Source organism: Suricata suricatta, chromosome 10, assembly GCF_006229205.1.
Source record: "Suricata suricatta isolate VVHF042 chromosome 10, meerkat_22Aug2017_6uvM2_HiC, whole genome shotgun sequence".
Classification (NCBI taxonomy): Eukaryota; Metazoa; Chordata; class Mammalia; order Carnivora; family Herpestidae; genus Suricata; species Suricata suricatta.
In genome coordinates, this window is record NC_043709.1 from 91,631,018 (window position 1) to 91,649,132 (window position 18,115).

The 18,115-nt window shown below is 39.0% G+C and overlaps 1 long non-coding RNA gene across 1 annotated transcript in view; it reads left to right on the top strand.

Moving 5' to 3' along the window:
- Positions 1–16,572, top strand: part of LOC115305650 — a 42,089-nt gene extending 25,517 nt beyond the window's left edge. The window contains exons 2-3 of the long non-coding RNA XR_003914914.1: positions 14,093–14,143; positions 16,477–16,572. This is a non-coding gene — a long non-coding RNA (uncharacterized LOC115305650). The remainder of the gene's footprint in view (positions 1–14,092; positions 14,144–16,476) is intronic.
- Positions 16,573–18,115: the final 1,543 nt, after the last annotated feature.

Consider the following 18,115-nt stretch of genomic DNA (forward strand, 5'->3'; position numbering starts at 1 on the left):
TTTAATAAAGAGGGTTGCTGAAGGGGAGGGGAGGTTGAGTGGGGGGATGGGCTAAATGGGTGATGGGCATTAAGGAGGACACTTGTTGGGATGAGCACTGGGTGTTATGTGTAGGGGATGAACCACTGGGTTCTATTGCAGAAACCAATACTACACTATATGTCAACAAACTTGAATTTAAATATTTTTAATTGGACAAATTAAAGAAAAATTTTTAATTAAAATTACCAAATCAAATCTAGCAATATATAAAGTGAATAATACTTCATAATCTCCTAGGATAAATGACTGTACCGTCCAAAACAAACAAACCAAAAAAATGGCATTGTTTTACATTCCTGCAAATTTTACTATCTGGCTTAATAAAAAAAACTAGATTCTCAAATCTGCTTCAACATTCCATCTGTTGTGATTCAACACATCATGTAGTCTCTGAAGAAATTTTCTGTCCATTTCTGAAATAGATTGAAAAAGCAAGTAGGATCTTAATTTTACAGGAAAATTGTTTTGACCTCATGCAACCCCTGAAAGAATCTTAGGAATGTCCACCGTTTTCCAGACAGCAGGTCAGTAATTGCTGATCTAAGCAATAGCAGTTTAGTGGACAGATGGGAGAGCTGTAGATAGAAATCAAATGCTTAAGAAATTAATGGCAAGCATATAAATCTTTGAGTTTTTTTAATCAATGCTTATCAACTGTTGGCAAAAAGAGAAAGCGAAATATTAAGAATGGTGGTTTAAGGTAGATAGGGTCGGAGGAGACTTTTTTGTTTGCCTTTTCAAAGATGAGAGAATGCTAAAGGGAAAGATTTCAATATAGAACAAGAAGCTGAAAATCCAGAAGAGAGGAAATAGTGGAAGCACAGTTCCTGAGAAGAATGATGGGAAGAATTAGAAGCCAGAGTAAGAATTGGCTTTGGATAAAAGAAGGGATACCTCTTCTCAGGTCCAGAACTAGAATAAGGCAAATAGGACCTTAGGGGCACAAAATTTAAGTACACAGTCATTGGGTCTTGCAAACTCAGGACAGCAATAGGAGTGAATGCTTCCTGAATTCTGCACCCTAGTCTCAACCTTGCCTCCTCCTTAATTGCATAGAGGAAGAAGACCATTTTAGTAGATTTATAGAAATGGTGGCAGGAAATACAAAAACTCTTATGCCTTGTGGGTTTTTTTGACTATGTAATAGACACTAAATTTGGCATGAGAGAGGGGAGTTGTTTTTTTTTTTAAATTAACGTTACTGAAATTTGAATGTTTCTTAAACTGTATATGTTTAGTATGATTACATTTTCTCTTCCAACATTTTGTTAGTAGAAGTATCAATGGTGAGTCTTAGATATGGAAGTATGATAACAATTCAGGGTGAGGAAGCTGACTAGAAAAATATTGTAGGATTGTTGAGCTACGTTAAAGACACAGCTGAGGCAAGTAACCATTACTTCGAACAAGACAATCTTCCTGAGTACATGATTCTTCCCCAGCAATCATTTGGCCAATTTGGAAACACAGAGAATGGGATAGGCAGTTCACATAGGTTTCTGCCAAATGAGTTCACAAGGAGGACAAAGGAAATTAGGGAATACTCACTTTTTGACTGACATATTTTGCTCATTTTAAAAATAAAATGACGAATAGCCAACAAGCATATGAAAAGATGCAAGACCATTAACCCTCGGAGAAATGTAAATCAAAACCACCTCATACCCATTAGGATGGCCACTATCAAAACAGTAAAAAATCACAAGTGTTAGTAAGGATTTGGAGAAATTGCAACAGTTGGACACTGTTAGTGGGAATGTAAAATGGTCTGCTGCCTTGGAGTTTCCTCAAAAAGTTAAAAACAGAATTATTGGGGCGCCTGCATGGCTCAGTCGGTTGAGCTTCTGACTTTAGCTTAGGTCATGATCTCGCGGTTTGTGGGTTCAAGCTCTGCCTCGGGCTCAGTGTTGATAGCTCAGAGCCTGGAGCCTGCTTCAGATTCTGTGTCTCCCTCTTCTCTCTGCCCCTCCTTTGCTCACACTCTGTCTCTCTCTCTCAAAACTAAACATTAAAAAAAAATTTTTTTAAACCAGAATTACTATATGATCCACAAATCTTTCTTTCTGGGTATATTCCCAGAAGAATTGACAGGAGGATCTCAAAGAGATATGTGCACACTCATGTTCATTGCAGCATTATTCACAATAGCCAAAGGGTAGAAGCAGCCCAAATGTTCGTTGACAGATGAATGGATAAAGAAAGGTGTCATATGCATAGAGTGGAATGCTATTCAACTTTAAAAAAGAAAAGGAAATTTTTTCATACACTACTGCATGGATAACCCTTGAGAACATTACACCAGGTAAGAAACAAACAAAACAAAAAACAGTCACAAAAAGGCGAATACTATATGATCTCATTTATGTAAGGTTTGTAAAGTAGTCAAACTCATAGAAACAGAAAGTAGAGTGGTAGCTGCCAGGGGCTGCAAGAGAGGAAAATGGGGTATTGTTGTTCAATGAGTATATAGTTTCAGTTTTACAGGATGAAAACTTCTAGAAATCAGTTTCACAATAATGTAAACAAACTTAACATTACTGAACTGTGCACTTAAAAATTGTGAAGGTAGTTTAGGGGCACCTGTGGGGCTTAGTCATTTGAGTGTCCTGTTCTTGATTTCAGCTCAGGTCATGATCCCAGGGTTGTGGGATCAAGCTCTGTGTCAGGGTCCACACTGAGCATAGAGCCTGCTTAAGATTCTCTCTCTCTCTCTCTCTCTCTGATCTTCTCCCACACTTGCACTCTCTCTTTAAAAAAAATGCAAAACACAAAATTTAAAAACTCGTTAAGATAGTTTAAAGTGGTTAAATTTTGTTTTTACCATACAAATATACATACATGCATACATACATACATACATACATAAAATAAGTAAAGTATCACAACCATGTAAATAGGATTTTGAAAAAGGTAATTTGATATTTCTGACCAAATTATTTGGTCTCCTACTAAAAGGAGTTTTATGGAAGAATTCATCTTCCTAGTGTTATGTGTCTGCGTTTACTTTTCATAACTCATGTGTCTGGAGTACTGTGTGTGTGTGTGTGTGTGTGTGTGTGTGTGTGAAGTGAAAAACTAGACAAACTCAACATCAAAGGAAGGCTCACAGATAAAGAAATAAGCTATTATTTCCATTGGAGTCAAGCAGAGATCATATGCTGATTGAAAGAAGAGACGTGATCCTTGACACAAGTCACATATGGCCCCTTAGAAGTTTGGCAAAAGTGGTTTTTCCTCCAAATACTCTGACAATGGAGGAAAATAGAAAATAATATAGACAGTACTGACACCCTAATTGTGAGAGTCTTGACTAACATTTTCAGAATTTATTGATTTGGTAAATTTAAAACTATATTTTTACTTATTTCCATAAAATGTTTTAAGGTGTCTTGATATGATTTTAAAAAGAAAAAGGATGTAAACATTTTTTTCAATGTAGTGAATATAACTTTTGCTTTTCTTATAAGAAAAATACTTTTACTTGTGTGTTTAATATTTTATTTCTAGTACCTAACCAAATAGTTGACTAAAGAATAGGGTATGCGCAAAATAGTCCTTCGGCCACTATAGCTTACATCAAGTATCTACAAGGAAAGAAAGTAAAACAAGGTTAAAAAAAAAAGTTCCTAGCTGTCAAGAAATCATTAATGCTAAAACCACTTTCCAGGGGGCGCCTGGTTGCTCAGTTGTTTAGGCGTCCAACTTCAGCTCAGGTCATGATCTCGAACTCCATGGGTTCGAGCCCCGTGTAATTATGTAAGAGATTGTACCATGGTTCAGCTGTATTAAATATAAAGAAAGCAGGGGCGCCTGAGTGGCTCAGTCGGTTAAGCGTCCGACTTCAGCTCAGGTCATAATCTCACATTTGTGGGTTAGAGCCCTGTGTCAGGCTCTGTGCTGACAGCTAGCTCAGATCCTGGAGCCTGTCTTCGGATTCTGTGTCTCCCTCTCTCTCTGATCCTCCCCTGCTCACGCTGTCTCTTTCTCTCTCTCTCTCTCTCAAAAAAATAAGTAAAAACATTAAAATTAAAAAAATAAAGCAAGCAATGTATATATGGATATGTATTTTATTTCATAAACCATACCCGTGTCACTGTATGTAAAAAGATGAATAAGCCTATAATTAGATACACTCAGAGCTGAGGTGATAGATTACTTAAAGAAAAAGGCTTGAGAACAAACAGATAAAGAAGGACCTAAAGAAGTTCATAAAAGAGAAGTTAGAGTTAAAATTAAAATGTTAGCTTTCAAGGTACTGGAATAAAGTTCTGTGATTTTAAAGTGATTTCTCTCTAAATGTTGGCATAACTTTAAATTACTTCCTATTTATATTTCCCTTCAATTACTGCTTGTGTATAAGGTGAGGGAGGCATTTGTTCTGGGTCAGGTCTCAATTTCCATGAGCAGAGTTTGATTCAACCCCAACTTTGGATAGTCAGGTAATAGGTGGATGTGTAGTACACTAACTTAGCAGAACACGGCCAGCCCCAGGGGAAGAGTTGAGTGCAAGACGTCCATACCTCCCAAGTTTTTCTGTTTAGTTCTGTTTGGCCCAGACTCTGCCTCAGAAGTGCTTAATGTGCAGTCCTTCCCATGGTCTGTACAAACAAACAAACACAATAAAAGGAGCCAACATCTCCATCATGGCTACATTCTGTACAGTCTGCAGTAGCGTCTCCAGCTGGCAGTTCAGACAACAGTGTAGCTTTGCCTGTGTCGCCATAATTTAAATTCTTATGTTTCCTTCTTTTTAGCTTCTTCCTTTGTGCTACTTCTCATGTTTTTCCCCTTATATCTTCTGTAGTATTTATTTAATTTATTAAGAATTTAACACATCTTTTTAACAATGCTATTATTTCCATCAGCATTTTTTGCAACTGCTTTTGTTAAAATGTTGCATAAGTTTTGAGTATTTTTAGTGCATAATTTTGCAAAATGAGATGCTTTTCAAGAATGGATGTACAGTATATAGTTATAGCAGAAATCCAAGGACAGTTTTAATGAGGCAGTAAGGACTAACCCACAACTTCCTGATCCGGATTTATCTCTGCCTGTCTTTAAAGAGTTCTGAGATACCAGGCACATATGAATGGCCTCTGTCACTACATGAGAAAGTCTTGTTAATTTCAATTAGGGCTAAAATATAGTATCACTCCATATATAACCAGGAAATGCACCAATGAGACCAGGACATAGTTACATAGGGCCTGTAATCTACAGATGGTCAGAAATGCAAATTTCTAACCAGAAATTAGAGGTTCTTTAACAAAAGTTAGTCATCCCCCTTATTGTGGTATAATCAAGCCTGATAGAGAAATTTTAACAAAATTTCATGTATTAAAATAGTCTGAATCTGGAGAACAAGGATACAATATACAATAATATTTACTAAAAGGAGGTACAAAAGACTATAAGAATTTTGTCAAGCTTCATAAGCTTTGTGACTTGACTGTGTTTGTAGTTTTACTCATCTTTTCTGTTTGACCCCAGAAATGACAGTTAAAACCTTACTACATTCCATTTACTGAGGGTTTTCAGTCTGGCTAGTGCTGTGCTTGGTGTTTAAATATATTGTATCATGTACTCTTCAGAATTTCAATAGGTATACATAGTCTTCATCATGGAGGAAGGTAACAATCAGAGAGACTGAAAGAGCTTCTAAGTGGTAGGGGCAAGATTTAAATGCTTGACTCAATATACCGTAATCTTTTCAGTGCCACAGAGATGTATGGAGTGCCTAGAATGGGTGGGAAGCTGGTTAAAAGAGTAGGGAGAACTCAGGTTTTACTCTATACCTATGAAATCTTAATCTCTCTACTGACTGTCAATCTTCTCCACATTCAAATGCCATAGTCCAAATTACCATGGAAGCTAATGTGTTTGTCTTGGATATTTACAGTCCCTTCTACAGGTAATCTCATAGGTTGTGAGGTAGCATCCCTTGAATTATGTACCTACCCTGATCTAATCAGTAATACTGGAATGCAGTTGAAAGCAACTTCCTTGAACAGGCTTGAGTTAGAAGAAGACAAGCAAATATTGCAGCTAGTATGACTTTATGTCCAATAGATTCCACTTCTTTGGTGTCATGCATGAAACATCTCCTTATTTCAAAGACGATCTATTGCACGAAAAACTAGAAATGTAAATGTATTCAAATTGTTCCTTAATAAATGGGAATAACTACTCTATTCAAAAGTGACATTAAAGTGTTTAGTAGAAGAAAAAACGTCCCCTACACCTGTGAAAGATGTATTCACTTTCTAATGCCCAGAACCTGTAAATACTACTTTATATGTCCAAAGAGTGAATATCACCTTGTATGGCAAAAGATATGATTAATCTAAGTATTTTCAGAGGAAGAGTTTATCCTGGATTATGTGAGTGGTCCCTACATATAATAGTATGCATTTTATGAGGGAGAAGTAGAGAGAGATTAGACAGACACACAGAAGAGAAGGCAATGTGAAGACAGAGGCAGAGTTTGGAGTGATGTGGCCACCAGCCAAGGAATGGCAAGCAGCCACAGAGGCTGAAAGAAGCAAAGAATCAGTTCTCCCTCAGGGCTTCTGGAAGGAGTATGGCCATCCTACACCTTGATTTAACATTTCTGGTCTCCAGAACTTTGAGTGAATAACATATGTTGTTTTAGACTGCCTAAGTTTTGGTGATTTGTTACGGCAGCCACACTAAATTAATATTAATACAAGGGGTAATTTTCTTTAAAAAAGTTTTTTAATGTTTATTTTTGAGAGAGAGAGAGAGAGAGAGAGAGAGAGAGAGAGAGAAAATGCACCAGAGTGGGGGAGGGGCAGAGAGAGAGGGAGACACAGAATCTGAAGCAGGCTCCAGACTCTGAGCTGTCAGCACAGAGCCTGATGTGAGGCTCGAACTCATGAACTGCGAGATCATGACATGAGACTAAGTCGGACGCTTAACCAACTTGAGCCACCCAGGTACCCCAACAAGGGGTAATTTTCAAAGCTGTTTTTTCCTTTCAGGTCAAAAACTCTAGGTATCTCATTTTAGCCCTCTAATCAATCCTCTGGGGACCTATCCAACGCTTACTCCTTGCCATTCTTTAGTCTTTTAACTAAGTTCTAAGTGTAAATACCAGAAACATTCAGTGGTTTACAAGTATTAGTGGCAGCACACCCAAACAGGCTTATCACTGGTATAGATTCTTGGGACCTACTGAAGACTAAGTTAGAATAGCACCTAAAAAACGAAATTTTGACAATAGTTCAAATCATTTTGATGGGTCTTGGTCTGCATTTTGAAAACCAATTATGTATAATAGGGAAGGAAACACGAAACATTAATACATCAAATAGAGTTAGCCTCAGTTGTGAGTGACAGAAAATCATTAATATAGACTTATAAAAGATAGAAGTTTATTTCTCTCATACATAAAAAGTAATGATTGGCAATCCAAGATTGTCACAGCCCTCCTTATGTAAGGAATTCAGCCTCCTTCTGTCTATCCTTCTAACTTAATGCTGCCCCAACCCCATGAGTTTAAAATGGCTTCTTTTTTTATCTTATTAAAAAAATGTTTTTAATGTTTTTTTATTTAGAGATAGCTCGAGCAGGGGAGGGTCAGAGAGAGGGAGACACAGAATCTGAAGCAGGCTCCAGGCTCTTGAGCTAGCTGTCGGCACAGAGCCTGACGCAGGGCTCAAACCCACGAACCGTGAGATCGTGACCTGAGCCGAAGCCAGACGTTTAACCGACTGAGCCACCCAGGTGCCCCAACTTTCTGCAATTTAAAAATGATATGCCCAGGTGTACTTTTTTAGGGGATTTATGGTGATCTCTGAGGTTCCTGGATTTGAGGTTCCTGGATCTGTGGCTTGGTGTCTAATATTAAATTAGGAAAATAGTCATTGTCCTTTCAAATATTCCCGTTTCCTCCTCTTCTCCTTCCTCTTCTGCTATCCGTATTATGCATATATTATGCCTTTTGTAGTTGTCCCATAGACTGTGGATACCCTACTTCTCCCCCGCTCCCCCAGCCTCTGTTCTCTTTTGCGTTTGGTTTCTGGGATTATATTGACATATCCTTTAGCTCAGAGAGTCTTTCTTCAGCCACATCCAATCTGCTAACTAGCCCATCGAAACCATGTTTCATTTCTGATACAGTGTTTTTTAACCTCGAGCATTTTTTGTTCTTTCTTAGGATATTCATCTCTGTATTTACATTGCCCATTTATTCCTGCAGGCTGTCTACTTTACCCATTGGAGTCCTTAGCACATGAATCATAGTTGTTCTAAATTTCTGATCTGATAATTCAAACATCCCTCCCATGTCTGGTTCTGATGCTTGCTCTATTTAAATTGTGGCGTTTTTTGGTTTTGTGTTTGTTTTGTCTTCTGGTTTTTGTCTTGTTTACCTCTGGTGTACTTGTGATTTTTTTCTTGATAGCTGGACATTATGTATTGAGTAAAAGGGACTGCTGTAAATAGGTCTTTAGTAATGTGTTGGTGAGGTGTGGGGAGGGGCGTTCTACAGCCCTACAACTGAGTGTCAGTGTTTGAGAGAGCCCGTGCCTCGCCCCGCGGGCCCACAGGAGCTTCACAGGGGCTTCTTATGTTTTTTCTCTTCTCTTAGGTGGGACAAGATGGCTGTAGCCAGCTGGGGTTGGGTACTTCCCTAACTCAGGTCAATTTGGCTCTGAAATAACCCAGCAGGTTAGCCTCTGGTTAACTAGCTTCACCTGCGGGCAGGCTTTGTTGAGAACGCAGGCTCTGTTGTATTTAAGAATGGTCCCTTTCCCTCTTCTCCCGCTGGAAGCTTGAGGGAGTTTTCCCAGGTGTTTATGGGGGGAATCTGGTCAAGTTCCGGGAAGTAAACCTCAGTGTTCTGGGGCTTTCCCATGATTGGATCCCTTGGAGTTTTTGGCCCTCAAACTTGTCCACACGGAGCCTCCAGCAACCTGTCAATTTCGGTTTGGTTTTCCTGCCCAGGTTCTCAGGGAGTTTCTACTCTGGTAAGTCGTGCCTCTCCATGTTTGCTTGTCTTCCTAATCTCAGGGCGGTGGTTTGCCCCACGTCCTCACTTCTCTAACCAATCCATGAAGAGTTGTTGGTTTTTTAGTCTGAGAAAGAGAATGGCATTTCCTCCCTCTTGAGCCACTTTTGTCTGAAGAACTTCAAGGCATTTCATTAGTGAGTCCAACCAGCGATTAGGCCCAATGTGTCGGGGTCCCAGGAGCTCTGGAGGGGGGGATTCCCTGGCAATGCACCATTATGTTGTACCCAGATTTTAATATCGCCCCCAAAAACCAGAGACCGCCAGGGAGGCCGAAGCATGCATGCAAAAGCAAAGGGCCTTATTACAAATTTAGGCCTGGCCAGCCTAAACTCGGGCTCACAGACTTCAACAACACAGTGGATCCACGGGGAGCGAGCCTAAAGTGGCTTCTTGAATGCCAGCCATTATGTCCACATTTGTCTTGTAGGAACAGTAGCCTCTAAATACACTGCTATGCAAGCTATCACAGAGGTCATAGAATGAAAAGTCCTGAAGACCAAATAAGATGCTTGAGTTATGTAGTTTAGAAAGTCCATTTGAAACACAATGAGAAATAAAGAAAAAGAGAGGGAATGACATGTTAACACATAAAGGGTAGGAGACAAGTGGGATGAAAGGAGCACACTACCTAAGTCCTGGTTTAGTCCTGCAATGTTTATATAACCTTTCTTTCTCCCTGCCACATCAGTCTTCCCCTTTGGTGATGTGATTATGAAGAGTGGAAGAGGGATTTGAGTAAAAGCGTGTAGCAGACAGAACCAACACATGCATTTGCTCTTCAGCAAGAGGCAAGGGTAAATATGTCTGACTACAATTGGAGCCTCCTCATTAGTCAGCTGAACAACTATGTGAATTATCTGTTTTCAGGGTACAGCATATGTGAAGCCAAAATGGGTCCATAATGAATATCACCACTGAGAACCTATGTTAATTTCCTCTTGCTATGTTATAAAGTATCACAATTTTGGCAGCATAAACAATCCCCATTTATGACTTATCATTCCATAGGCTTGAAGTCTAGCATTCCTTGCCTAAATTCTCTGCTGAAGGTATCACAAGGTTGACATCAAGCTTCCACTGCTCTGAGTTCTTGTCTGATGCTTCATGGAAAAACCCATCTCTAGCTTCATTCTTCTTGGCAGAATTAAGTTCCTTGAAGCTGCAAGACTGAGGTCCCCATTTCCTCACTGGTTATCGGCTAGAAAGGCTTTTGGCTCCTAAATGTTGCTCATCTTCCTTGCCACGTGGCCTCTCCATCTTCAAGGCAGGGATGAGGGATCAACTCGTCTTGCTTTGAAACTCTGGCTTTCTGTCTCTGATCTCTAGACCTAGATTTAAAGGGCTCTTGTAATTGGTCAGGTTCACCTGAATAGTCTCCCTAGTCAACTGATTTGGGACCAAAATCCCTTTGCAACAACGGAATTTGATGAACAATGGAATTTGATGAACAACAAGAAAAAAATTGTATATATACTAAGGGCTGGAAATTTGAGGTCCATTTCATTTATTTATTTATTTATTTATTTATTTTAAAGTTTACTTATTTTGAGAGAGAGAGAGAGAGAGAACGAGAGAGAGAGGAGCAGAGAGAGAGGGAGAGAGAGAATCTCAAGCAGACTTTATGCTATCAGCACAGAACTTGCTGCGGGGTTACATCTCACGAACCATGAGATCATGATCTGATCCAAAATCAAGAGTCAGATGCATAACTGATTGAGCCACCCAGGTGCCCCTGGGAGCCATCTTACAATTCTGTCTACTATCATCACCAACTTGAGGATGGCATAGCTGTCAACCTAGAGATGTAGCCACACCTTGTGACTTGATATTTCCACCCCCTTTCTACCTATAAATAGCATTCTTGTTTGTCTTGTCATATACTCCACTTATTATATATAACTGTAACATTCCTTACAAGTTACTAGTTTACTTAAAATCTATATTTTATCAATTCTGCCTGTGTCTCACAAGCTATTTGCACCTTATCTATGGTTAACACATTTGATGAGTTTCATCTCATAAGCTACTAACTAACCTGGTGTCTAGGTTTACTACTTCTTATGAGTTTCAAATATTTCACTCATATGTTTATCCTGTACAGAAAAATTAAATATTCTCAAATAATTCAATGAATGTTCATTATTTCAGCCAACAACAACAAAAAAAGAAGGAAGTGTAAATAGTGTTTTTTCTCCTATCCCCCATAAGGACTTTAACTAATACAACCTGTTTGCTTCTATTCCACTGGTTAGTACTTAGTCACACAAATAAATCTAGCTTAAAAAGAGATAAGGAAAAGCAGTCTTTATTTTGAGTAGTCATGCACCTAAAAGAAAATTGTTCTATTACAAAGGAAGAAAGGAGAAAGAGATGGTGAGGGACCATTAGTAATTTCTATGACAATTAGTAAAAAAATAACAGTAATAATTAATTTATTGCAGAGACTATGGCTCTATCCCTCATGTCTGCAAATGATCATGAGATAGCAGCTTATATTTAAGATATATGACTTGCCTCTTCCTTTACCTAGACTGCGTTGCATGCCTTCTGGCAACACTTAAAGTTGTACAATTTTACTCCTTCCTTCCCTCCCCTCCCTTGCCTAGTCAACCAACCCCCAGTGGAGTGCTCAAACCTTCAATTGTGGGGGCAACAAAGCATTTGTGATCTTTCCTGTACATGTCTCTGGTACTCTGGTACCTTTGGAGAATAGTAAAAGGAGTTTTCTAAAATTCCGGCTGCAATCTTCATTTCTCCTTTATAATCATGATCCTTCATTCAGCTAACATCCTTAACTACCTCCTTTCCTGCGTCTTGCTTTGGTGGCATAAGGAGGCTTTCTACTTCAAACTTACTTCCACTATTACTATATCCCACCTTCTCCTTGGTTTCTAAGACTTAAGGCTGAAAAGTTCATGGTCTCCAGTTCAGGATGCAAAAATTCTGAAAGTGGACGATTAGGTGTGATTGTAAGCAGTGTTACTCTCAAGTACACTGCCAGTTTCCTAGAACTTATTCTTTACTATGGAAGATGAAATATCGTTGTTGGTCACTGGTTCAGAACATATATCACAGTCCACAAGACTGGACTCTAACCTTGCAAAATGAGGTTCCCAGGCTGACAGCCTGCTTGGATTTTCAATAGAATATTCCATGATTTTAAGGCCAACTTGTGGGCACAAGAAAGTCTGATAATGACAAATAATTTCTTTTGCTATAAAGAATGGTCTGAGGTATGGTGGATGGAATGTCATAGTGATGTATAATTCATTCAATAAGTGTATAGATTAGGGCACTATAACCATGGAAATGACTACACACCTAGAAGAAGTCTAGGTGAGAATAAAACATTGTCATCTACATGTCAGGAAGAACCAAATGAAGAGTTGACCTACAATCAAGTAGATAGATAGCTTTCTCTTTAAAGTATGAATGGGATCTCTCTGTTGTTCTTACATCAATTGATAACTATGGCTGACCAGTTAGAATTTAGCTATGTTAGTAAACAAGTTAGCCTTGGTGAAGCAAAGTCCAGGTGATAAACTTATGATGGCCTCCTTCACTGCCATCCTTACTGCTTTGCTCATGGGTCCATTGAGAAACAACAAGGCCAAGAATAATTGACAACCACAATACGAGTCACACATTTTGACTAATTAATGAGCCATTGTGTTTTAAGCAAGGACTATATGAAACCTTAGGATGAATTCAGAATCAGATTAGGCCAACTGTGCAGCAAATTCATAGAAGAATTCCAACTCTTATATGATATCTCTAAGCCCATATTCTGACCAGTGGAATTAGGTTCTGTATACTGAGGACTTATGTTAGGTCACAGCCAGCCTGGGGCTCATGTTTTTACCCAAAGTGGGGCTGGAGCTTACCTAAAGCGGGATTCATGCTCATCTGATGTGGGACTCAAACTCACCAACTATGAGATCATGACCTGAGCCCAAGTCAGATGCTTAGTGACTGAACCACCTAGGCACCCTTATTTTCTTTTTTTTTAAAAAATAGTTTATTGTCAAATTGGTTTCCATATAACACCCAGTACTCTTCCCCACAAGTGCCCTCCTCCATTACACCCACCTCTTTCCCCCCTCCCACTCCCCCTTCAGCCCTCGGGTTTGTTTCCAGTATTCAATAGTCACTCAGGTTTTGCATCCCTCTCTCTCCCCAACTCTCTTTCCCTCTTCCCCTCCCCCTGGTCCTCCATTATATTTCTCCTGTTCTCCTGTTAGACCTATGAAGGCACCCTTATTTTCTTAACAGTTGCCATTTGGGCTAGGCCAACCCCATATCCTTTCAATACTATAGTTAATAATAATTCTATTTTGGTTTCTGCCTTCATACCAGTTGATGGAAAACTAGCTTTCAATCCTTATTCTCAAAATGTGTGCTAATGACCACATGTATAAGAATTCTTGGAGAAGTATAGGTAAAAGTACAGATTCCTGAGCTAATCTCAGTTCTTTTTTTAAAATTAATTTATTAATCAATTTCTTTATTTTTAATTTATTGACAAAGAGCACAAGTGGGAGGAGAGGGGCAGAAAGAGAGAGAAACTCTTAAGCATGCTCCATACTCTACATCTTCTTGATCCACTCATCAGTTGATGGATATTTTGGCTCTTTCCATGTTTTGGCTATTGTTGACATTGCCGCTATGAACATTGGGGTACATGTGCTCCTATGCATCAGCACTTCTGTATCCCTTGGGTAGATCCCTAGCAGTGCTATTGCTGGGTCATAGGGGAGTTCTATGGATGGTTTTTTGAGGAGCCTCCACACTGTTTTCCAGAGCGGCTGCACCAGTTTACATTGCCACCAACAGTGTAGGAGGGTGCCCGTCTCTCCACACCCTTACCAGCATCTATAGTCTCTTGATTTGTTCATTTTTTGACTTGATTGGAAATTAGTCTCTGTTGAATAGGATATGGCAGAGATTTTGGTTTATTAATCTTTTTTTTTTTTTTTTTGCTTTTGCTTGCTTATCTAATAATTTGTGAATTCAAAGGAATTAAGCAAATACACTGTGCCCACTGGAAAGAAGACCTGTCTTGGACTGGTGAGTTTTTGTGTTCTGGGTTTCTTTTTATCCATGGGTAAGGTTGTAGAAGTAAATCTGCAAGCTCTCAGTTCATCTTTGTGTCTGTAATTTAAAATAGCCTATACGTCCCATTGTGTGAGTATGAAATAATATCTTACCTTCAGAGTATATTAATGAATTTGATTATGAAGTTTCTAAAAGTAAAAGAGCTCTAACTTGGCTGGTTTACAGAGACTAGAAAAAAGCTTATAATCCATAATGAAACCCTAGAATTCTAGGGGAAAACCCTGAATTTCTAATACTCTAAATGTGCTTGCCTTTTAAGAAAAAAACAAATCTCATAAAACTCCTAGCTCAGATGCACTTTTATATAAGAATCCAAGTTCATTGAACTATAGTGAATCCTTGGACAAACAGGACCTGTTTGACAGTTTTAGCTTTAAAAGAACTGTTTTTGATTTAGTCAGTGGAGAGAATAATAGAAGCATTTAAGATTATGAAATATGTAAAATTATATGTTCAATTAAATTGAATTATAATTCTGACAAAGTTTTTCATATCAACAGTAATTGTATTCCATAGCATGTCAGCTCAAACAAAATCTCCAAGATACTTTTAATTTACTATTAGTCAATTAATGGTCCATTTTTTGATTACCTGAATTATTTCTAATTATGATAGAAAACTGCAAAAATAAATAAATACACTTAAAAGAAAACAGGAAGACTGGGTAGCTCAGGTGGTTAAGCATCCAACTTTGGCTCAGGTCATGACCTCACAGTTGGTGAGTTTGAGTCCCACATTAGGCTTTGTGCTGACAGTGTGGAGCCTGCTAGGATTCTCCGTCTCCTTCTCTTTCTGCTCCTCCCCTGCTCTCTCTCATTCTCTCAAAAATAAATAAACTTAAACAAAAAGAAAACTGAGAAGCATTGGTCATTAAATATTATCTATTCTTTTGCTTCTTATGTTGATATGTAATTAAAAGTCGAAATGTTAATTTTTGCCACCTCAAGAAAGTGTTAAAGTAATGTGTGTATGTGGTTATGAGGGTCATCATGGATATGCTGCACTGATGTGCTAAAGTGCTTACATATAACAGGTATTAATATCCCACCTCTCGATTCTCTCTGTGAAAAAGTAGTTAGTTAATTTGTTTAAAATGCACATGTACTGTAGGTAATCAAGACCACAGGCAGTCTAAACAGTTCTGACATGCATGAGTCTTAGTTATCACATTTTATCACATGTATCACATTTTACAATTTTGCTTACTATGAGATAATAGAAAATATATATTGGTCTCTGCCTCCCAGTTTCTGGCACAGGGCTTCTGAAACTCTTGCAATTTTCGGGGTAAGAGGAGTATCTTTTGTTCTAGTGAGGTGATTCTGGATGGGCTCCTGAATGGCACCTGATGAAAGGCTGGTCACGGGAAAGACCAAGCTTGGAATTCTCAGCCTTGTACCCCTCCCCCCATACTCTTGAGAAGGGAAAAGGGCTTAAAATGGTGTTAATGATTGATCATGCCCATGTGATGAGGCCTCCATAAAAATCACAGTAGTATGCTGGAGAGCTGCCAGGTTGATGAGCAGACCCATGTACTAGCAGGGTGCTGCACCCCAATTCCCAGAGGACAGAAGCTACTGTGCTGCTGACCCTCTCAGACCTTGCCCTGTGTTTCTCTTCATCTGGCCATTTATCTGTATCCTTTACCATGTCCTTTAATAAACTAGTAAGTGTTTCCCTGAGTTCTTGGGAACTGCTCTAGCAAATAATCGAATCCAAGGGGGAGGAGGTCATGAGAACCTCTGAACTATAGCCAAATTAGTAGCTGTGGAGAACCTGGGGATCTGCTAATTGCAATTAGCATCTGAAGTTGGGAGCAGCCTTGTGGGACTCAGCCTGTAACCTATGGGACATTATGCCATCTCCAGGCAGATAGCATCAGATTGAATTAAATTGTAGGACGACTAGCTGGTGTTGCAGAATTGCTTGGAGTGGAGAAAAAACCCCACACATCTGGCAACCAGAAGTATCAGAAGTAAAGTGTTGTCTATGAAAGTAAAAGAGAAGGACACAGGAGGAAAACTATAGATTTTCCCCAAATAGTTACCATGTGTATTGGTGTCCTAACTCTGCTGTTAACAAAGAATTTAAAACTAAGCAGTTTAAAACAACAAAAATTTATTTTCTCAAAGTTCTGGAGGCTAGAAGTCTGGTGTTGACAAGAGTTTCTTGTCTCTTCCTACTTTTGGTAGCCCCAGGGGTTCCGTGCCAATAGCTACCTAACTCCAATCTCTGCCTTCATTTTCACATGTTGTTCTTATCCTATCTTCATTTTATTCTTATAGGAACATCAGTCATTGAATTAATGACCCAACCCATTCCTCATCATGGGCCTCATCATAACTAATTACATCTGCAACTATTTCCAAAGAAGGTCACATTCTAAGGTATAATGGGTCAACTTCAAATTATTTTTCAGGGTCGCCATTCAACTCCAAACACCATGGTTTAATTAAATAACACCAGTTCCCCAACAATACGTTTCAGATTTTACTTACCATAGTGGATTGGCTGTAATTGCAGAAAGTAAAAATTTGTTGACAGGGCTTGTTTAAAACAAGACCACAAGCCCAAGATGGAGTCACTTATGCTAAACCCCAGGTCACCAAACTGAGACTTACAGTTTTCAGCTCTCCTGGAAACGGAATTTTAAATGAGTCATTCAGGAAGGAACTGATTAGCACCAGTTCAGTAATCCACCCGATTGACTTCTACCATCCCTTAAAGGAGAGTAAACTTGTCATAAGCAACCTAATTTTTGCCTAGTATAACTTCCTTATTTCTTCTCCCTTCTGTCTCTGAAAGTCTTTCATTTTTGTACAGCTCCTTGGAGTTCCTTTCTATCTGTTAGATTGAATACTGCCCAATACAAATTGATTTTTGCCCAAATAAACTCAAAATGTATCCAATGCCTTAGTTTATCTCTATCTTTTTAAAATTGTTTGTTTGTTTTGAGAGAGAGAGAAAGACAGAGAGCAGGGGAGGGGCAGAGAGAGAGGGAGTGAGAATCTGCACTGTCAGCACAGAGCCCAACATGGGGCTTGAACTCACGAACCATGAGATCATGACCTAAGCTGAAATCAAGAGTCAGATGCTTAACCAACCGAGCCACCCAGGAGCTTCTATCTTTATTATTTTTTAATAATCTTCAGGACAAAAATCCCTATGTAAATAGCAGATGTGCATCATAATCAATGACCTGTCACATCACTTCTCTCAAAATCTGTTGATGAGTGATCAGCATGCATATCATGGAAGTAGCACTTGTGGTAAACAGCCGACACCCTAGTACTAAAGCAACAAAGGGAAGAGGTTGGGATTATTAAAACTCAGAAATTTAGAGAAGAGTTCTTATGAAGCAAAAGTCTAGACTTCTGTGGAAGAGTGCTGAGGGGGGCCACTCAATTTGTGCCTGTGCCTCTGAGGATATTGGAAGCACATTAACATTGCTCCTGCCACTGTATGGAATGCTACACACGAGATTCAGTTGCTGCCACAAGAAGGATCTGTTGCTGTCAGCATGAAGAAGCATTGCTGGGGTGATACAGGAACCACGATTAGAGAGGAAGCAGACAGGAAGGGGCATACCCTTCCTTCTTCCTCTAGACGTGCAGTTCCCCTCTAACCCCCTCTATTAACAGAGCCTAAAATAGAACCATCTGGCAAAGCAGAAATGTTATTTGAAGGATTCTAGCATCATAAAGCAAAATATAGAAAGGTGGGTTCAGGGATGGGAGACAATAACTTAATAACCAGCATGTTATTCAAGGAGCAATAATGGCAGAGAGATATAACTAGATATTGAAGGTAATGAATGGGGTGTGTCATATTTATCAAAGGAAATTGATAATAGTTTTGTCCCAATGTCTCTGGTTGACCAAGAATGTGAAAGGAGATCTCATGATGAAACTTGCATGATTACAA